Genomic DNA, 23,374 nt, shown 5'->3' with positions numbered 1-23,374 from the left:
GGATGCAGGAAAATGAGCTCGTCCAGAAGTTTCATGACCACTGAATCAACAGTCTGTACTCCTTTTACTTGGCCTGCCAAATATTCAGGAAGAGAAAGGGATGAATAAGCTATCAGGAAAAGATGTTTATCTAACAGCAGAATCACGAATGTCCTCTGTTTGGCTGCAGCAGCCAAAACGTTAAGCGTGTCTGAAAGACAGAGAGTCTCTTCTGCAAGAGACGACTTTCTAATTACAATGCCTCTGCCAGAGGGAACTCACACATGCTAACCATTATGTGAAAACGCTGCGCAGAGGAACTTTAGTGCAACAAACATTATATCAAATATGAAAATAAATAGTTTCAAGTATTCTATGGAACTATTCAGCGTTCTAGTATGCATTTTTTAATTTGAAATGTGGTTAAGGGAAAGACATTTTTATTATATATGGTTTTGAAATTTTCCAAAGGCACCACATGTAGTTCTATTTATGAGATATTGTTCTTTCCTATTTACTCATTTTCAAGGTTTAAATTCATCAGGCTTTTATGTTATAAACCACATTTGAATGAAAAGACTTTCTCTTTGCACAAATATGAATTGTGAATAATAAAAGGAGAAAGCTGTTTGTCTTATGGTCCCCAGAAGTATACTACACATCATAAAAATGAATTTAAATGCTACTGCTGGCATACCAAACCTAACCATAGCAGATGAGACGGCCTCTAATTTGATTATATTCAACTCCATTGACCGAGGTCAGTTGAAGGCTGACAGTTATACACATCATATGAAAGAAATTGGTTTACGATTGTTTCGTTTAAACTTGTAAGTGACAGAAACTCAGCATTTCCCAACCTACAGGCATTAAAGAGCCCACAAAGGCATACTGCATACGTCGCGGTGATGTACTATACAGTAGCAGCATACAATCCTTATTTCCAGCCTTAGAGATAAGTGTGCAAAAGCAGCAGAGATGCAAAGGCCCTCATAGGTCTTGGGATTCAACTATAAGGGGAAATCAAATCATAACGGCATCAGATGTGTCAGAACACATTCTCAAGCTCATCATGCTCTAGTGTACTATTAGGCACATTTATACTTATCTTTCCAGTAGCCTGTGTAATAGCTAATAGTGTAAGAATGAATGAATTTCAGGAGTGAAATTTGTAACTAAGAGGCCAAACTTTCTCAGATTTGTATTCTGTTACTTAGGTACAGAATGAACACTTGCCAAAAGAAAAAAAATAGGTGTAAAGGTTTCGAAAACATCAAATCATGTGTGGCTGACAAAGGCTGCTCATGTCAACAATGACTATCAGTAATGGCTAGTGATTTTGACAAATAGGAAACAAACTTAAAGAGGATTAATTTTGTGGAATGGCATGAGTTACAGGGTCACTGTTGGCACGTATACAGTGAAATCTCCAGACAGAAGAGCAGCTTCAGCAAGAGACTGCTGTCACCGTCCTGCTCCACTGACAAACTGAGAAGATCGTTACTCACCCAAACTATGCGACTCTTCAGTTCCACCCGGGGTGGGGGGGGTTTGGTAAACGTTAACATTATTCAAAGTTATTGTCTGTTTTTACCTGCATTTTTATTACTCTTTAATTTAATATTGTTTTTTGTATCAGTATGCTGCTGCTGGAGTATGTGAATTTCCCCTTGGGATTAATAAAGTATCTATCTATCTATCTATCTATCTATCTATCTATCTATCTATCTATCTATCTATCTATCTATCTATCTATCTATCTATCTATCTATCTATCTATCTATCATATAGTGCCTTTCACTCTATCTATCTATCTATCTATCTATCTATCTATCTATCTATCTATCTATCTATCTATCTATCTATCTATCTATCTATCTATCTATCTATCTATCTATCTATCTATCTATCTATCTATCTATCTATCTATCTAATAGTGCCTTTCACATCTATCTATCTAAATTCTTACTGTCATATGCTAATTAATGTGTGCCACTCTCTTCAGTCCTCTTTTACCTAAAAAAACCTCAGCACATATTTAAATAACCTAGCAGCATGAAAAAGAGCAGACAAATATCTTAAACACTTAAATAATTACATGAATTTATTTAGCATTTTTAATCCAGTTAACATCTCGTTTGGAGAGGAAAAGCAGCATGCTAAAAATTCTTGCAAAATTTGTCTTGTATACCCTCATACGATGGCTGAGCTTATCTTGATTTGAATAAATCCTGAAAGTTTTGTTAAGCAAAATACAGTAAGGTGAGGATCACATACAATAAGCATGTCAGACAAAATATAAGTTCACAGGTCCTAAAGTGTGGAAAACATAATAGGGAATATTAGAACAACGGTGACAAGAAGCTTTTCATTCCTATCACAAAATAATATCAAGCTGAGATGTGCAGGTCCATAAAGCCCTACTCACCACCATACTACTTGGTCATTTATTCATTTATATTTATATATGCATCTGTGGTTCTCTGTATGAAGAAAAACTTTAACATTTGCGCAAAATCCGCTAATCATAAGTTTCTAATAGTTCTTGTAGCAAAGTTTATTTTTAAGAAACTGCTGAGAGCCATAGTACAAATTCCTCTCATTATACTTCAATCACGTCACCTCTTAATTAGCTTAAAACAGGAAACAGAAAATATTACCAAAACGTTACAGCTTGAATGTTTTCATGGACTTCAGAATTCTTATTTTGATTTATAAAGCTGTGAATAGATGTGTTCTGTTTTACTTTGTTGAATGCTATACATCTATTCAGCAGTTTTCTCTTTGCGTTACTACCTCATTATCACTTGATTATCTGCTTTGTAGTTTTTGCTGCCCATTGTATAGTTGAAGATATAAACTGACAGACTCCTGTATGGATGGCAGTCTTTCAAGATCAGGGATAGGTGCCTGGAAAGAAGATTCCCTAAAAGGTAGCTGGGTGGAGAGCTGTGCTGAGGATTCCAGATGTTGAACTTTTAAAAAAAAGGATGCTGGGTCCTTATATGTTTACATTTTCCATATTTCAATTGAATTCTAAAGTTGTCAATTGATTTTTCCACCATGGCACTTAGCATTAAGAATATTTTCTTACTTAAAATGTCTTCCTAAATAATTAAGATTAACACTTTCTTGCTGCGTTTTGCATTTTCTGTGGAGTGGTCCGAGTTTGAAAATCAACACATAACTACATATAAAATTAACTAAGTGATCTCAAGCATTTAAAATAAGACATATTTTATAACTAAAAAACTTTACCGATGATTTAATTGGTCAAAAGCTCCAAATAATGAACATTATTTGTTACTTATTCTGAAAAATAAAGAAGGAAAATGTTAAACAATAAGAAAGAAACAAGTCAATACCCATTACTAACTTGCAAGAACATTTCCCATGGAGTTATAGTATATTTAAACTGATCTTCTATGTTGAAACTACAGTTGTTGGCCTTCACCAATAGTAAAGAGTTCACTAACTGTAAAAAGAAGCCAAGTGTGCTGGAAAACATGGAAAATACATTTAGACTAGCATATTGCAGACAAGGCGAAATACTGTCCCAAGACACTGGAAACATGGCCATTGTGTAAAACACTGCCAAAGTACACTAAACATTTGGGCTCCAGGTAATCTGATGATCTTGAATATAACAGGAAGAGAGACACAAAATGCTGATAATATCAATCAGCCTAAGGCAAAAGCTACTTAGAGGTACAAGCTACTGTAAATATACATAACAAAGCACTGATGTGAAAGCTATCCTGACTTACTGTACAAACAGGCTTTATACATTCGATGTTTGGTGAATGAAGAGTCAGTAGGTGGCAGCATACACATTATAAGAAAAATCTAATTTATGATTCTCAAATGCAATAATTCAATTCAAAATAAAAGATTCCTCAACCAGTAGGTGACCCTAAAGAAAAATGTAAATACACAAATAAATACAACACATTAGTCCATCAGCTCAGGTTTTTGAGTGGTAACCATAACAAAAGGGATTCAACTCTACTCCTATGCAAACTATGACTATGTACAAAATACTTGATATAAAAAAGGCAAATGTGGGAAAATATATGATAGTCCTGATTTATAAGCTGCCTTGGGTACACGTTTTCATTAAAAAAAATTAAAGGTAAAATAAAAATGTCTGTGAGGCACCTTGATCTGTAACTCAGAGGTTTATAAGGAGTGCAAACTGACACACAGACACTGAGACTAACTTGAGGGCACTGGCTGTGCACTGGCTGTGATGGAGGTGACTGAGGTGTCTCCTTTCTATTAGTGACTACACAAATAGAATGTGAGCTGCTGTACAGCTTCATACTGTACACACCTTTTGTCTTAAACCTACCTCCTTTATTTATTGTATTATTAAATTTTCCACTAAAAAGATTTGTTGATTCATTTTGTACAGTGATGAGGTGGGCTTTCTAAAATGTGCAGTGATAACAATCTACTGTATTGAGCGTCACACAAAACAAAAACAAACTGAAGCAATAAAAAGGTTGATAATACTGAAATGGTGTACTTTGCACATCCTTTTATAAAACACATAAAAGTGATTTTGCAAAACAACACTATACATTAATTAACTCCACTTATCCAGGGCAGGGTCATGGGAAAGCTGGTGCTTATCTCAGCAACGAATGGGTGCAAGGTAGTAACAACACCTGGACAGGGTGCCAGTCCATCACACGGTGAATCTAACATGCATGTTTTATGACATTTGGGAGGTAACTAGAGCACGCAGAGAAAACCCACCCAAACATGGAGAGAACATTCCAAATCTAGAGAGGGAGCACGTTGGGTGTGAACTGCGGTTGCCTTGTTGTGCAGCAGCCACAATAACACAATTGTTGTTTATATACATCAAAGCTGCTAGTTTGAAGGAGAAGTCAACTTCAAAATTTTATAAGTTGAACATCATCTTATTCTTCTTCCTTGCCACTCCACTTTGTTACAATCCAAGAAAAAAATTACTTTTAAAGGATTAATTTGTTGTATGTGTCAGCTGATCCTACATGACAGCAAATGTGATCAATGTTAAAAACAAATCAAGCCAAGGATAATCCTTCATCTTAGTTTTATAGAATTATAGTTGTGTTTTGGGAAACGCATACTGCTTGGCAACCAAATGCTATTGTTTAAAAAAAAAACCCCAAAACAGTACCAACTCCTGCTGGACTGGTATTTACTAGGAGCTGGTCACTAACTCATATATGATAACTAAATTATTAGGGCTTTTCCACCCAGAAACAAAAGCATCTAGTCACTCCATCATTCATGAAGATCCAGAAGAAATTACACACTAGTTTTTACACTAGCTACCCAAAGCTATTTGACCACCAAGCAAACACACATCATTGCTGGCAGGAAGAATATAAATTCTCTTTCTGGAACACCAGGCACTATATTTAAAGGTAAGCTACAGATTGCCCCTTCTGTAACATGTTCAGGTGCTGTTATGAGCTGAACTTGAACTGCAAACCATTGTTTTATACACAGAGCAACAGCTATGGAACTCTGCTTTATTTTCTTTTTTTGTCTCAGTGTCTAACTCACATTTTAATCCTAGGTTAGAGAAAAGCCAAGCAAAATGACACCTTTTATTGGCTAACTAGAAAGATTACAATATGCAAGCTTTCGAGGCAACTCAGGCCCCTTCTTCAGGCAAGATGTAATCACTAATCCTAGGTTAGAATTACCAGTTAGTTTATAACTCAAAAACCAAGTGGGATGTACCTGTTCCTAGAAAACTAGATACAATACACATAAACACCAGTCCAAATAAGGTGTTCAGCTCAAACTTTTATGACGTTCATCATCGGAGAAGTTAGCCAGTTATCTATGTATAATATCAAGAGGTACAGAACGGGGTATTGGGCTAAAGGGGAGAGAGAAAGGGAGGGGGAGAGAGAGAGACTCCATCTAAATGGACCCAAGAGACACTGATCATTCATCAGCTTGACTCCTGAATTTCAATAAACCGCCTTCATGGACTCCACCTTGCACAGGTGCTACTTCTGGCGTAGTTCTTCAACTTTCTTATCTTTATTGAAAGTATCCATCTTTTTATTCACCTAGTGTGAAGCTTTTGGATGGCTATATATCCACACGTTACATCCAGACTTTGCTACTCATTTACTATTATTAATTTATAAGTCTACATTATTCATTGCTTTTTAATATTATTCACAAGTCTTAGTAGATTCTGTTTTGCTTAAAAACCATTCTACTTTGTCTGCACATCTTCCGACATTGAAGTTATAAAGTAAATGTACAGCACCCGGTGTGGGTAGATTGCCACTTCATTCTCAGAAGGTTAGAAGTTGAAAAGGGGAACCTTCAATAGTGAGCAGCACAGAAAGGTGTAACCTGCTTTGGTAATTACCCTGTAGGTAATGTGTTATCAGCCTCCAGTGTCCAGAGGACACCCGTCTGGGTAGCACAAGCCCAATCTGGTGAGTTCCTATTTGGACTGCTGAGGAGCGATAGGCTGTGCAGGCATCACTCACAATTAGGGCTTAAGTGGTCAGTGTGTGTGTATTCATGCGTGTATGTATTGAATTTAGCACGCATGTGAACAGGCTAATCCAAAACATACACAGTAATTGCCACTTATTCCACGGTAAAACAGGGGTGACTCCCAGGGTGGTCAGAAACGGCAGTATATGGTGTTAGCTCTCCTTCTCTGGGCAATAGTAACAGGTGACGGGAAAAACTGAACCCTTGGAGAGACTCTTATCTGACACAGGCAAACAGTTCCAGCAGTTCCTTAGAATCAACTTTCCCAAACCATTTTCACCAATTTCATACTGAAGTCTCTTTTCTCCGCCACTCTTTTTGTTTGCGATGATCCCTTCTTTTGCTGACATTCAGGGCCAGGCTGGATAAGGAATACAGCCACATAGTTACATTAAAATACATGAAAGCCTTCTTTCCTCATAACCAGAAAGAAGGAAAGGCTAGAAGACTGCAACCACTGCCTCAGATTCTGCTCAGAAGTACACACTATTAAGTAATTAAATAAACTAGATACAACAACCAAAAAATAAGAAAAAAAAGAAAAGAAAAATATTTAAAATACTATCTTAAACCAGTGCCTTATTTATGATTTTAAATACAAGTATTAAAATATTCTTCCACAATAGAGTAGAGCCTTGTCCAGTGTTGGTTTCTGGTTTGTGCACAGTGACCTTGTCATGGACATGATGGATGAATAGATGGATGGATTATAACAATACAACATGCTCAAATGGTAAATCTGCCAACCTCACCATTTTCTTATGGTGTTACCTCATCTGTGGAACTCCCCGGTGATGTCTGTTAATTGTACCTATTTTCCCTGTCTTCTATCATCCACAATTCACAGTTATAGTGCTATCTGGGCTGTGTCTTCAAACAATCAAACAAATTATATTCTCCAGGCTGACAGTTTTCACGGTTAAAATTTTGGCAAACTCAATCCGGTGTTTCAGCATTCTCTCATTAAAACGTTTCTACCATAGTTTTGTATATTTTTAATTTCTGTCATTGGTGCTTGCTAAGAAAGAAACAATATAAAACAAAGATTCACAGGATTCATGGTAGAGTCACAGATTACAGTATGCACTTTCTGTTAACATTTCTCTGTTCTCTTTCCACAATCCAAAGATATTTTTGTTAGACCAATTCAGACAGTATGAACAAGTACACTCTCACTGGCATCCCATTCTGTTTTGGTTACAGCTTAAACAGAATGTGGCTAAGCCTCTTACAAAAATTCATAAAACCTGACTATTAAATACGAACAAGTGTGGGCAACGCCTTTGTATAATTTTTTTTTACAATTGTCTACATGTTGCTGCTTTAAAAATTTGATATCCAAATCTTTAAAAGTAATTTCTATAAAATATTCTGTTCCTGTGAGTGAAACACCACTTTATTACACTTTTCAAAAGTTAAAAAAAAATGTATTATACGTTTTCTTTGACTGGCACAGTAAATCTGGACACAGAGAAAGAATGTTCTTAATTAAGCCAACAGTTCTATTAAATAAAGGAAATAGTCTCTGATTAAGAAAGTGGTGGGAACAAAAACCAGCGGGTTTGGAAAGCCTTGGGTAGAATCTTTTGAAACAAAGTCAGATGTAAATAGAATTCCATATTGCACTCCTCTTACTCTACTTATACTTTTATATGATTCTAAAGTTGATCAATCATAGATTAATGAAGTTTAAAAAAAATTACACTTTTTTAACAATATTGAAAACACAGCCAAATGGTATAAGGCAACAGTCTAATAACCTGACATAGCTGGGAAAATTGGTTACACCACAGTTGTATATTCTGAACTTCCTAACCATTTATCGAAGCAATTTGCGTATTATTTTTGAACTTAAATCCAGGAATGCTTTCATATGTTTCACTTGGAAGTTTTTGAATTATTTCTTTTCATATAAATAAGATAGAAGGATATAAAATGTGTTTTCAGGCTGGAAGAAACTTTTTAGCACTCTGATTACACAGTGAAAAGCAGAATTTTGGAATAGGCCGTGGTCCTCCTTTTGTGAATCAGTAAACCAGTCTTCAGAAACGTGGTTTGTATGTACTTGTGTGGTTGGATGGGAGCACGCTTTCATATGTTTGCCATTTTAAACTGTAATTTCTCGTAATAGAACTCCAGGGATCTCATTCATACTTCTGACACAACATATTGGCTATGAAGAAAGCTTAAAAGAACAAAATAAGCAAAAGGTCAAAAGACTGGAGAATCTGCAGATATCTATGATCCATAGACAGTCTGTCAGAAAGCGCCCATTAGGGCTAATTCATTCTTGCCGCCTACACAGATCTGCGCTCATGTGCTCAGAAAAAACAATGTCCTTGTGACATCAACCCATATGACCAATTCCAGAAAGCTCTCTGTGTACTTTCAAATCCTTGTGTACAAGAGTTCTTCTCTGAATCGACTATTTGTTTCCTGCATATGATATACACACTTCATATATTATTCATTCCAACAGAAAAGACAACCACCTGCTTTACATGCACATATAGTTGGGTGTGCATCACATGTTTGGGGAGCCCTTAGCTACGTGGTATAAAACAATATGAAAATGAATGAATGAAACAAGTTCTTAATCATAATGTAAAATAACCACAACATATGCTCCATTTCTATCCAGAAATAGTGCAATATATGTCCAGCATGACTGTTTCAACAATTTTCTATCACAGATGGCCCAAGTCACAGAGCGATTTGTATTATGTCATGGATACCAATCTATTGCACTTCTTCCAATCCACAGTATCAGAAATCTGGCATCCAGAGCACAGTGAACTTGCTGTGTAATGATAGAAAAATGGTGACCCAAAAGACAACATTTCATGACGACAAGGAAATGAACAACAACAACATTTATTTCTCTAGCACATTTTCATACAAATAATGTAGCTCAAAGTGCTTTACATGATGAAGAGAGAGAAAAAAAAGACAAAATAAGAATTAAAATAAGACAACACTAATTAGGTCTGCTGGCCAGGGAGGACAGAAAAAACAAAAAAACTCCAGATGACTGGAGAAAACATAAAATCTGCAGGGGTACCAGGCCATGAGACCACCCAGCCCCCTCTAGGCATTCTACCTAACATAAATGACATCAATTAGTCTTCATGGTATTCATTGTATTCAGGGTTCTCACGGAATTCTCATGAAGCTCAAATATTGTTGGTCAAAAAACAAGGAACGGTCTTAGGCCAGAATATCAAGCAACCAGGTACAAAATGATCACCAAAAAAAGACCTAGCGACCTAAATTTGTTTGAATCATAAAACAATTCCCAGTAGAAGTCTCTTATGAATCCAAAAATTAGATGCTGAAGACAGCATGTTGCCATCTTACAAAATAGTAGTGCATGTGCTTGAAAACAACAAAGAAATGGTGGGTCAATAAAAGTAAAAAAGCTAAATATAACATCAAAATTACAATGTAATTACAAAATAAGCACAGAAATAAAATCAGCAACTTCCAATATGTCCAAATCATGACATATGCCCAGTAATGACGCAGATGAGCATCTTACTGTAAAACACCACAATTCTGGCTTTCTCTTTATAATGTTATTTCAGGCAAATATGTAACACACTTTGAATGTCAGAGTTAAATACACCAGTTTCCAAACAAAAACTAGCAATATTTTTAGGCGTGTTCACATATACAGTAATCCCTCGCTATATCGCGCTTTGACTTTTGCGGCTTCACTCTATTGCGGATTTTTTATGTAAGCATATCTAAATATATAACGCAGATTTTTCGCTGCTTCGCGGGATTCTGCGGACAATGGGGCTTTTTACTTCTGATACATGCTTCCTCAGTTGGTTTGGACAGTTGATTTCATACAAGGGACGCTATTGGCGGAAGGCTGAGAAGCTATCCAATCAGAGCACACAGTTAAGTTCCTGTGTGCTGACGGAGCACAGAATTCAATTCCGCTGCGTTAACCAGGAAGTCTCGTATCGCTCATTCAGCATCAACGTGCTCCTGCTCCTGGGGCCGTGCCCAAGCGCCAACGGAAGATGCTAACGATTTCCGAAAAGGTAAAAGTTTTGGATATGTTCAAGGAAGGGAACAGCTACACCGCTGCAGGACTCCATTACGGAATCAATGAGTCCACGATTCTTTTATATTTAAAAACGAGGAAAAGGATATAAGATCTATGGCCGCAGTGTCCTTTAACCAGGACGCAAAACGAATTGTAAGTGGATGTAATAAGGCGGTAGTCCGGATGGAATCTGCTTTAGGGATCTGGATTGAAGACTGCCAGAAAAAGAACAACTGCGGTGCTACACAGTCGCCTGAAGAGGCTCCTTTAGAAGAGCTGTAACGCTCTTCTTTGTTGTGCAGTAAAATTAAACTCATCGTTATCGGACAAGTCGCCGTGTCATTGTTGGTGAGTAACATAATTAATTTTCTACGTACAGTACTTATTACATGTACATAGTTTAGTATCACTGTACACACATTTTACTGTAAGCAATGTTTCTTGCATTGTACGTATTTATTGCTGGTGGCCTGCCTGTTGTAATGGCTGTAACATATGTGATATCGGAGACGCTCGATATCTTTAAAATAATATTTAGGTTTTACTGTATATAAACAGTGTGTTTACATACATAATTTCAATTAATCTTACCTAATATCTAAGAGAATACAAAGGGTTTATGCTGTATAATTGTGCGGGAAATGTTTATAAGAGTGTAGGAGAGTTTATAAGGGCTTAAAATATATAAAAAGAACCATATGAACATATGGTTTTTACTTCGCGGATTTTCACCTTTCGCGGGGGGTTCTGGAACGCAACCCCCGCGATCAAGGAGGGATTACTGTAATGCAAAAAAAAAAAAAAACACTTACTGTCATGCCTGCCTGTTTACATTAAATAACTTGTCTCCCAGTGGACTGATGTTGTTCAAATTTGGTACTCTTATTCGTTAAGGAAATCTGATGCAAAAACAAAATTTCTTTTCAAATATCTCAAATAAATGCAATATGCAAATTTTTGAAATTTCAGAAAGCATTGGCGATTTTTCAAATGAGTCTGTTAAAACAGAGAAACATTCTATGCAGATTCTAATATGGATTAGTTAGCCGTTTCAAATAGATCGAGAAAAAAGTTAAAATATGCTTGCTATTTTCCTGTTTTAATCATTCTATTTTATAACCATTCCTGCCAGCTAAACAGATATTCAGTATAAGGTAGTGAAATTCTAGCACACTGTTCTGTAGGTAGCTTACATCAAACTAACGTTTTGTATTTTTCTTTCCACTTTATTTAAGAATTTTTTTCAATGTTGCCTGTCTTGATTTGCCACCAAACCTCTGACATGCCTGTCATGTATTTGACTGTATTTCTATTTTGGAGTATGGTTTAGCATCTGGTGATCTAAGCATTACCCAAAGGAAGTTCTTTGTAAAAATGCTGTAGCAAAAATAAACTGTTGTTGCTGGTGTCTTTCTCACACTTTTTACACAACACACGCAATCATTTTGTTTTTAATAAGCTTTAAGGAACCACCCAGTTCCTGGACAATTCCCACAGACCCACCTGATTACAATTAGTATGATATTTTAAAGGCAGCTGAGAACCTTCACACTGCAGTCAGTTTGAAACAACCATGCTACATTTTACCAGTTGGAATTTCTTTAATTAGTGCAGTTCTTAGCTACTATACAAAGTTAGTTTACTCTTATAATTTGCTGAAAATGGCTGCTAAAATGCTGAACTTCACATGGACAGACAGACAGATGCACATTTTCTCCATGGATACCTCTTCAATTACACAAATGTAGAAACAGGGAAATATCTGTTGTATATCTAAAACAGGGGTTCTTAACCTGAGGTCCGATGGATTTCATGGGGTCCATGAGGGTCAGATAAAAATTAACATTTATATTCACTACATACCCCGGTACTGTTGATTTAGAGAAGATGTACTAGTAGTAGTAGGAATGGTAGTAGAAAAAGTAGTAGATAGATAGATAGATAGATAGATAGATAGATAGATAGATAGATAGATAGATAGATAGATAGATAGATAGATAGATAGATAGATAGATAGATAGATAGATACTTTATTAATCCCAAGGGGAAATTCACTTTTACTTTTTCTACTTTTTTTTTTAGTAGTAGATCTGTTTTAATTTGCGCAAGAGGATTATATTTCATGATTATAATGAGTGGCCGTTAGTTTTTGCATAAAAACGGGAGTGTTTCTTTTTAGATTGCTTAAAGTTTAATACTACTTTGTGTATGTCATATATGTATGAGACAATCAAATCTCGATAAATAAAGTACATTATATTCATTGCACTGCGGTGGGTTGGCACCCTGCCGGGGATTGGTTCCTGCCTTGTGCCCTGCGTTGGCTGGGATTGGCTCCAGCAGACCCCCGTGACCCTGTGTTCGGATTCAGCGGGTTGGAAATTGGATGGATGGATGGATATTCATTGCATGGCAAAGTTGTGTTTATGTGAATATTTCTGGGGAAGGGGGTCCATAGCTTTCATTAGATTCTTAAAGAGATCCTTGACTCAAAAAAGGTTAAGACTCACTGCTCTAAAATGTCTTGGGAGTGATTTTCAATACAGTAATCCCTCCTCCATCGCGGGGGTTGCGTTCCAGAGCCACCCGCGAAATAAGAAAATCCGCGAAGTAGAAACCATATGTTTATATGGTTATTTTTATATTGTTATGCTTGGGTCACAGATTTGCGCAGAAACACAGGAGGTTGTAGAGAGACAGGAACGTTATTCAAACACTGCAAACAAACATTTGTCTCTTTTTCAAAAGTTTAAACTGTGCTCCATGACAAGACAGAGATGACAGTTCCGTCTCACAATTAAAAATGCAAACATATCTTCCCTCTTCAAAGGAGTGCTTGTCAGGAGCAGATCATGTCACAGAGATAGAAAAAAGCAAACAGATCAATAGGGCTGTTTTTCTTTTAAGTATGTGAAGCACCGTGGCACAAAGCTGTTGAAGGCGGCAGCTCACACCCCCTCTGTCAGGAGCAGACAAAGTGAGACAGTTTGTTTTTCAATCAAAAATCAATACGTGCCCTTCGAGCTTTTAAGTATGCGAAGCTCCGTGCAGCATGTCATTTCAGGAAGCAGCTGCACAAAAGATCACAACATGAAGATAATCTTTCAGCATTTTTAGACGAGGGTCCTTATCGTCTAGGTGTGCAAACAGCCCCCCTGCTCAATCCCCCTACGTCAGGATCAGAGAAAGTCAGCGCAAAAGAAAGAGAAAAGTAAGCCGGGTAGCTTCTCAGCCATCTGCCAATAGCGTCCGTTGTATGAAATCAACTGGGCAAACCAACTGAGGAAGCATGTACCAGAAATTAAAAGACCCATTGTCCACAGAAACCCGCGAAGCAGCGAAAAATCCGCGATATATATTTAAATATGCTTACATATAAAATCCGCGATGGAGTGAAGCCGCGAAAGGCGAAGCGCGATATAGCGAGGGATGACTGTATAGCAAAGAGCTGCAGAATATAATTTTGTTGTTTGTACATAATGAAATATCCAAGTTACAATAATTGTGCCAATAAAGCTAGTGAAAGACAAGAGATAAAGGACTTTAATGCATGCTAATGTTGAGGATAATGCTGAAGTCTATTCTTTTCCTTGTTCTAAGAGATGGTGCAGAATCCTCCTAGAGTTGATCCTCTTACTGAAAGGAATGAATAGAATTTTTTGTTTCCCCCCTCATGGGAAAATACTGTGCCATCTTTCTTTAATTTTTATTAAATCTGCTTTTTATTTTCTTAGTTGAGAAGTTGCTCTCTCTCCCTCTTTCTTGAGATTGTCATCCTTTACAGTGTATTTTACTACTTTAAGAAGAGCCAGCTGTAAACACTTTTTTGTATCACAACACACATTCAGATCATTGCTGATAATCACTCTGAAAGAATCTGTTTGTGAAAGAGGTTTCCTTTAGGTTGAGTAATTATGTCTTTAACAGGCCCACATGCTCGTTATTTATATTTCCAGCTGTGCCTCTTAAGATAGTGAAAATTGGAAAAATCCACAGATGACTTGAATGTTCACAATAAGGCTGTAAGAGTACAGAAGTGGATTTTATAATCTCTCTAAACCACATTAAATCATCACAATTTAGGGCTTTTTTAATAGCTGAAGACTTTAGTTTTGGAAATTATCCCTTTGTTTTTTAATAAAATTAAAAAAACATGTACAATGAACATTTGATGTGTAAACAGAAAAAAAACCAAATACACCTAATCTGCTGGATACAGAAATTTTTTTTTTATTTTTTTTTTTACATAAGCACAATTACTAAAAGAAATTATTTTAGAAGAATCAGGAAGATAGGGAAGCTTTGTTGGGCTGAATGGCCCGTTCTCATTAAAATGTTTCTGATGTTCTACTTTGATAACTTTCATCCAATATGAAAAACAATATGATTAATGATTTTTAAGTTGACATATAAAATGAATAATTTTAGTGAATGCACTAGAATTCTAATAAATTTTTTTTTATTAATTTGGGATACTGAATGTTTTGCCATTCTGGACAATGCTGATGAGATTTAACACTGACTAATCAATATGAGGAAACACAAGCTCAAACCAGAGGCTTACTAGCACAACTGTACTGAATCCCAGTTACTTAAGTAATTCAAAAGAATACAAATGAAGATGGCGTCTGATACAAATTAAAGGCACTGAAACATTTCCAGATGTACCCATATAAAAAACCATTTGCACAAAAAAGGTGTCTTTCATAAGAGCTATTGTAAAAGCTAGTTTTTGGCTCCACTTGTCATGTTTACGGCATATTTCACATTTCTGTGATATAAGATATACTGTATAGTATCAACAAATAAGAACTGATGTTTCTTCCTCGGCTGTTTGTTTTGGCAAATGAGACTAGAGCATTCCAGAACAGAAAAAAATACGGATTTTTCTATATTTAATTTATTTAACAAAGAATTAAATTATTAGATACTGAATTATTTAAAAATATATCTAAAAGTCAGATTTTCTTTTCTTTCTGTTCTTCAAAGTGAATCGGTCTCTAATTTTGCTAGTGTTTCATTTTAAAGTAAAAGCTTAAAACTTGCCTGGATTGGCAAATCTTTCCTCACTACTCATGAATGCTGGCTGACACTTGGATTAAACTGCAGGACCTCAGGATATTTGGTTTTGACCACAAATTGCTAAACCGCTGCTTCACCCCACACATGACAGATTACTTTTTACGTCTATCTAGATCGGCATATTGTACAGCTAGTACACTTTTTCTGAAACGGGTAATGGCTTTAATTTGGTACTCGCTATAAATAGCAGTCCAACATAATTTTGCATTCAAATAATAAAATGTAGCCTAATGTATGACAACATTTAATATTTTACAAAAATACAGCAATGAGCTGTGATTAAAATTTTAATTCAGCCCAAAAACTCTTAACACCTTCAAAGGAAAAAAAAATTCCCCCAAGACAAGTTGCTTTTTCTAATCCAGAATAATTCAATCCAAACTATTCAGAACCTAGGAGTGAATCTTTCCAAACTCCCACTTCAGAACTCAGTAAAGTGTCTTACAAATCTAAGCAACCGTAGGGCTGTAAAACCCGATCCATGATTTAGAATCCAAATAACCAAATTACACAGAAAACATACAACGTACCTCAAATATACAGACGGCCTAGACACTGATCTTCTTTAGATTAATCATCCCTCCCCCAATCCCATGAGGATATATGTTATAGTAACACAAAATTAAATAAGTTGCAACAGAAATCACTGAGAGCAGTAATTGGAAACAGCTGAAAATCAATGCAATTAAAACAACTTTTCTAGTATTTCCACAATAAATGCTACATGTTGAAAAAAAATGGCAAAAATCTGTCTTAAGCTGCCTCCCTTTAACCAAACATGTGCTGCTTTAAAACTCTTCAAATGTGAATTACAGTCTACAACACGTCAAATCAAAAAAGGGCAGGCTAATATGATAAAGATTCCACAATTATTTCTGGCAGGTAACTTACGAACAGATTTTTCGATAATTATTTGACACAGAGTACAGTATTTTTGCAACTAGTAATTTTTTTTTATTGCTCATAGACTGTCTTTTTGAGACTGTAATGTGTACTCCAGTATTTATGTATTGATATATTCTTATAAATAAGACAGGCTTAGGCCACCTTGAAAGCTTTACATTTAAGAAAAAGGATTTTGAAAATAAGCCACAAGGTTAACTGGAAGCTAGTATAACAATGTAAAAACTGGGCTTATGTGGCCATATTTCTTAGCTTTTGCAATGATTATAGAAATCTGAATTAAATGAATGAATGCTATTAACAGCAATGATTTTAAGCACTACTGCAAATAAAATACTGCAAAAGTCAGTTCTGCTAGAAGTAACTGCAAGAATTAATTTAACTGTATCATGCAAACCTTGACAATGTATTGATTTTTGTATTTTTATGCTGGAGTAGTAAAATGTGTGGAAAACTCCGACTACTGCCAAAGATAATGACTAAATTGCTTGCCGATTCAGTAAAGTGAATGTTTAGTTCTAATGAATTAAAAAGTCACAGGACCTCCTGTTTTGCTGTCTGCATCATTCCCAACAATTTATAACATTTCTGTTTTTTTTTACTCAAATACAGGCAGTTAATGAACATCTAGTATTTTTACTTGTCGATGCAATTAATAAATAACATATAAAAGAAATGCAATTTGTTCCTATCATCTGCATGTATTAAAAGTGAATATTACGTTATTTTCAATCTCTCTCTCAGGAGCAGCGTGTAATGTATGAAAAGTGAAAGCATTAACCATCTGAGTACTGAGCTCTGAAAGACACCGCATCAAAACCGCTTTGGAAACTAATAACTGAGTGTATCATCCAGTTTCTGTACAAATGGGTATCTAGTTGCAAGGACTGTGTACAAGACCCCAGAAATAATTTTTAAGCCTGTGCAACAGAACAGAAAGTACAATGAAGTCACAGGCTGTGATTAAATCTAACAACATTTAAAAATATCCTTCATCAAATTACATCAAAAGTTTGAAAACGTGCATTAATGCTGTTTTGATACTAAGAAGTTCTAAAGTCAAGGTGACACTTCTAAAAGTATGCTGTAATGATTAAGGTGTGACTAAAGCTGAGTGGCAACTACTTTCTCAGGCACTTTAGAGAAAAAGATATATTTGATATTTGATAAAGATATATTTCTTTTTTTATATTTTCAGTGTAATGGCAATTGGTTCAGCTAAAAAGATGTAGTTAGAATGTTAAGAATGGGCACTGCCTGAACAGTGATTGAATCTTAAACTAGTTTTACTGGGACTGCAATTTAAAGGACAGGTTATGGCTTTCATTTTAGAAGTTATGAAGTAATGTTCTATTATAAATTATAAAATCAAGTCAAGTTTATTTTCATATGTACCTAGTACAATGAAATTCTTAGTGGACAGATCTACAACTTCAGTTTGAGCCTGAAGCACAGCTTAGCAGTGGTTGAAGTATAGCAAGTGTCACTTTCAACTGTGAAGAGAAGACTTCGAACTGCAGGTTTGATAGATTGAAAGGCAGTTAGAAAGCCATTGCTAAAATTGTAAAATAAGAAAAACAGACTTATTTTGGCCAGAACCTATAGCCACTCTCAATGTACTCCAAAATTAAAGCACAGGATAAATAAACAATTGGAAATACAGATACTATACAGCTATGACACAAGCTGCTAAAGCTCTTCCAGACCTCTTCCGTCAGAATTTCCTTTAGTTTCCAAGTTCCTTTTGATGGCATAGAAAACTAAACCTACAGACACATTAGCTTTCTTTACAATTTTATCTAAAGGAAAGAAGTACACTTTTAAGGGTTTCAAAGGCCTCTCTTTGTTAGTTGCCTTTTCTCACCATTATAATATCAATATCTAGTATAATACAGGCTACAGGAACACTTTGTTCCAACACTGCTTTTATGCAGACAGAGGGTTTGTAAGTAATACACAAAAGTCGGGTCACATGCTGGAATTGTTTGCATTAATTTTAAGGCTTAATTATCTTCCATTGCTGCAGAAAAGCTGCAAGTTGTTTAACTATTACTTGATCTCTCCAAAAGGCATTTTTGTATTAACTCAGAAAAATACATTATTTTTCTGTTTTTGTTAACAAACTTATTTATTTTATCTCTGGCAATTGAAAGCTTGCCTTTGTACCATTTCAGGTTATTCAGTGGACCTGAACTGCTTAAATTTCAATAATATGGAAAAATGGGGGTGTTCTCAAATTTTTGAGTGGTAGTATATATATGCACACAGTATGTAAGATGAGGAATGTCTATACCTATATAAAATGAGGGTTAAAGTGAGAATTAGACTGAATATATCAAAAAGGGGAAAAAAAAAACTTTATTTAGTATATTAATAACATTCTATTGTAAAGCTTACAACTCAAAAATTCAAACAGATGCAAACTATTTTAGACAAAAGATTCAGCTAAATAAGCATGTGTCAAAATTAGGTAGTTTTACTCACTTGCCTTTGTTAAGAATTCTGGTAATAAAAGTTTTAAACTCATTACTCTTATACAAAACCTACTAATTAAGCCTGTCTTTACCATATATAAGGTTCACTAACAGTATTATTATTTTTCTTTTTTAACTTTATGGCAGAGCTAAATAAAATGGTCTAACTGTCTTTATGTTTTAAAGAATTGCAATAAAAAGTGGTATCGGTGGTTCTAAATGTCATGAATGTTAATCAGTTATTTAATCTGTAATAACGGTTTTTGAGTTCTTGACTGTCACATCTCTGATAAGCTATTCTTCACTGGTACTAGATACACATGAAAGTATCTCCAAGAAAAAGGAAACTTGGGCACTTAATTGCTCTTTATTGAGTAAAACGTACAAAAGTTTCAAATATTTTACACAACAAATTAACTTTAGGTTCCTGGGGCACCATGCCCTTAATTTTGCTATTTCTAGAACCATACCCATATTTAATTCTCTGTATGAACTTCATAGGAATAAAGTAAAATTATACATAAGTATTTTCATATATATTTTTTTAAATTTGTCCTAAAGTATGCACAAAGTTGGTCCTGCAGGGCTGCAGTGATTTTTGTTTCTGCCCAATTTCTTAATTAGAAACGAACCCTTCCCAATACCAGAACTTATTTAATTTTATGGCTTGTTTGAATTTTCAGTCTTCCAAGTCAGGTGATTTGTATACTGAAGATTTTTCTGTCCAAGAATATTAAAGAAATCATTTATGGACTACAGCAGATTAGTGATTCTTAGACCATCTCTTTCATTTCCTATCAAACATTTTACTAAAACAGATGGAACCAAGTCTTGGGTTACAAATGGGTTCTATTGCTGCGAACGTTGGTTGTAACCTAATTTTGCATGCAAGTTGGAACTTACCATGAAAAATGTCCACTAATGGGAATTTGCCAAAATGCTTTGTCACTTACATTATTGACAGACTTATTAATAAAATGATACTGAAGCAGTATTTCTGTACTTTAAATCACATACCATAGTAATTTAAACTAAACTGAAACTGAAGTATGTGCAACATAAAGGCATAATGACAGCAAGAAAATCAACAGCCAACTGATGACTTTAAGACATGTGGTGTCTCCATTGAGGGTTTGCTTTCCCTTCCTAGTCAGTGGCTATTTTCCCTGAAACAGTACAGTTGAGACACGTGCTTAGGATCCAAGGAATTACAAGCAACAGCTTCTGCTTCTCATTTAAATAGGCAGCTATATATGTATTTGTTTACCTGTGATGAGGGTAATTGTATGGCTGCAAACGCTGCTGACTACATTAGGTGGCATGGGCATATGAAAGCACGATCCACTGCATCCATTTTCCAAACCACCTCCCCAAGAGTAGGAAGCTGGAGCCTATAACAGCAAGAATTGGCCACAAGGTAGGGACAATCGTAGGACATCACAGGGTGAACACAAAGTAGTACTGTACTACACTTCATTGTTAGTGACAGCTGCTAAATTCTCAACCATGTCAATGCTAGTTTGCTTCATTTGTAACTAGAAAAAATAAACAATTAAAATCAGAGAATATGGCTATTTAAGATTAAAAGAAGCAAAGGCATGGAATCTTAACAAGTGAGTTAACCAAAACACAAAAATGCTGCCTGAGCCATATTTTCTTCAGCAGCAATAGTTTGCCTCTAATTAGATAATTGGTTTGGAGCAAAAACCAGCAGCCACTGCAGCTCTTCAAGAACAAACTCGGGCAGCTCTGTCCTAAACATTAACATCTAAACACTAGGGAAAACTTGGATTTTTAACATTCTCACAATCCGTTTTTGTCATAGCACATTTTTCAGTAATAGTAATTAAATAAATAAAATGAAACACCCAGGTGTTTCCCAAAATCCAACAGATGTTACTGACCCATACGCTATGTCACCAGTTCTTTTAAGATATATTTATTTCTGCAGTGTAACAAAGGTGTAATATTCTCACATGTTTAGTGATTTTCAAACCAATGACATATCAAGAATACAAATACATTAAGAAACACATATTAGGCAGCAAACCCATTTATCGTCCATCCTACTTGACAAAAGAGTTTATTAAGATCACTGTAGTGAAATTTATTAGAGTGGATGACCTTTTTGTTTGACTTAATTCCCCTGCTACCTTTGACATGGCTAATAATAATAAATTACTGCAACAAAATGAAGCATTTCAAATTATCAGCAGGATTTACATGATAAGAACTACAAATATTCTTTGTGTCGTAAAATGTCAAGCTTTGATGTCAGCCCCTGTAAACAGCTGCAGACGTTGCTACTTTTTAGTAGTAACAACATTGAGACAAGATAAAAGATATTTGTAATTAATTTGACAAAAATAAACATCTGAAAAAAAATCTTACATTTCCTTCATAGCATAATAAAAAAAAATTTCAGAAAGTCATGAAATAAACCCTGGTCGATCTTGTATTAAATTGTTCACAGTACTGGACAGCCTTCAAACAGAGCTAAAATTATTCTTCATATTATGACCCTCTTTCCATTACAGGATAACAAGGAGCTACAACCTATTCCAAAAGAGTCGGGTGCTTAAAATATTTTATGCACCCACAAATATTTCAACTAACCAAAGGCAGGATACTAATCCTTAATCTGTACTTTGTAATATAATTAAATGAAACATAAACTCTGAAAAATATCTAGTATCTACAAAGTTCACACTGGAGCAAGGAACTGAACTTTATTAAAAAATAGAAATTCACAAAGTTAACTGAATTATACTAGTAAAGGCTAAAAAAAGGTCTTTATAGTTTATTTAACTTAATTTTTAATTTTAAATTATTTTAAAATTAAGTCTGCACTAGCTGTTTCCTGCCTAAAATAAGTAGCTTTTCCAAAAAAAAGTGAACTATCTTAAAATGTTGACTTTCACTAAATTGTCTTCATGACTGAACTGAGATACAAAAGGCTAAAGGCTGCTGAGTTCTACACTCATAATTACAGCTTATCAAGTGACCTTTTACCTTAATTGGGATGCAGAGCCTTAATTTTGCCTTAAAACATGAAATCCACTTCTGATTAGGCTTTGGCAGTTCAAAGCTTCTCAAGAGTTTAACCAACATTTAGGCAGACCAAAATATTTAAGAAATTAAAACGACAGCCAATGTTTTCACAGTAAAAGTAGAAATAATATAAACTTAAATTACTTTCAGAAGCTGGATAAGTATTTAATTATGGAATAATCTGCATCCTTTCTGTGAGAAATAATTAAATACTGATGGCAAAAAAATTTACACAGCAAATAAATTAATTAGTGAAAAAAAAAAACTGCATGCCATTTTACGAGTATAGATTTTACCAAACACACAAAGCCAAAAACTTAACATTTTTAAGGTTGCGCAGCTTTTGTATTAACCTTACTCTTTGTTTTAACTGCCAGTAAACAAATGAAATAAAAATGAGGTGAAAATCATTTAAAGAGCTGAATTTGGTTTAAAGAAAAACAAACTAAAATATGGATACATAGTTGGCCAAACTGTATACAATACTGTGTAAATAACTGTATAACTGTACTGTATTATAAACTATGTGTGTGCATATACAGTGTATGTGGTGCATGTGTAGTATATATATTAATTTATATTATAATATGTGTATACTGTATATATATCTATATATATATATACACATACATACATACACATATTCACACAGTACACATTATAAACAGTATACCATTATAGTACAATGCTATTTGTATAAAGAGGTTTAAAAATTTAGGGAAGATATAAGTACAGTAAGCTCATTTTCATAAATATTTTGCTGCCCCTCATCTTTAATCAGTACACCTAAAATGGTCATTACAGTAAATCACCAACAAAAAGCGTAAATGCTATTCACATTGTGATAATGAGGTAATTGCACAGAACCATATTTTCATTTAAGTAAAAAAAGAGAAAAAAACAACAACAAACAAACAAAAATAAAAGCACCCTATTTGAAAAAAAAAGTACATTAAAGGAAAACTGAGTATGCGTTTCGCTATCTGTATTTATTCAAACCTAGTGTTTATATTTTATTTCTTTCCCCACTCATATTATTTGTATTCAGCATTATATATTTTAAAGCTGAAAATCAAATAAATCAGATAAATCAAAAGAAAAATAAAGCCTGCTTTCTTGGATAATTTCTGTGTATAAGAATCATACATCTAAATATTACAAAAAGGTTTGAAAACATTAGTGAAATTTAAAATTGCAATTTAAAGAAAATTATGTTTGAAAGAGAAAACGTCTTTTGTGTTTCCAAAATGGACAAAAATTACCGAGTTTTATACCCCTGTAGACTCATGCCACTTTTACAGAG

The 23,374-nt window shown here is 34.8% G+C and overlaps 1 protein-coding gene across 3 annotated transcripts in view; it reads right to left on the bottom strand.

Moving 5' to 3' along the window:
• Positions 1 to 23,374, bottom strand: part of supt3h (SPT3 homolog, SAGA and STAGA complex component) — a 518,283-nt gene that overhangs the window by 63,557 nt on the left and 431,352 nt on the right. The gene's annotated exons all lie outside the window — the stretch shown is intronic.

The sequence above is a fragment of the Erpetoichthys calabaricus genome, chromosome 3, assembly GCF_900747795.2.
Source record: "Erpetoichthys calabaricus chromosome 3, fErpCal1.3, whole genome shotgun sequence".
Lineage (NCBI taxonomy): Eukaryota > Metazoa > Chordata > Cladistia > Polypteriformes > Polypteridae > Erpetoichthys > Erpetoichthys calabaricus.
This window is presented reverse-complemented; position numbering and strand designations above follow the sequence as displayed.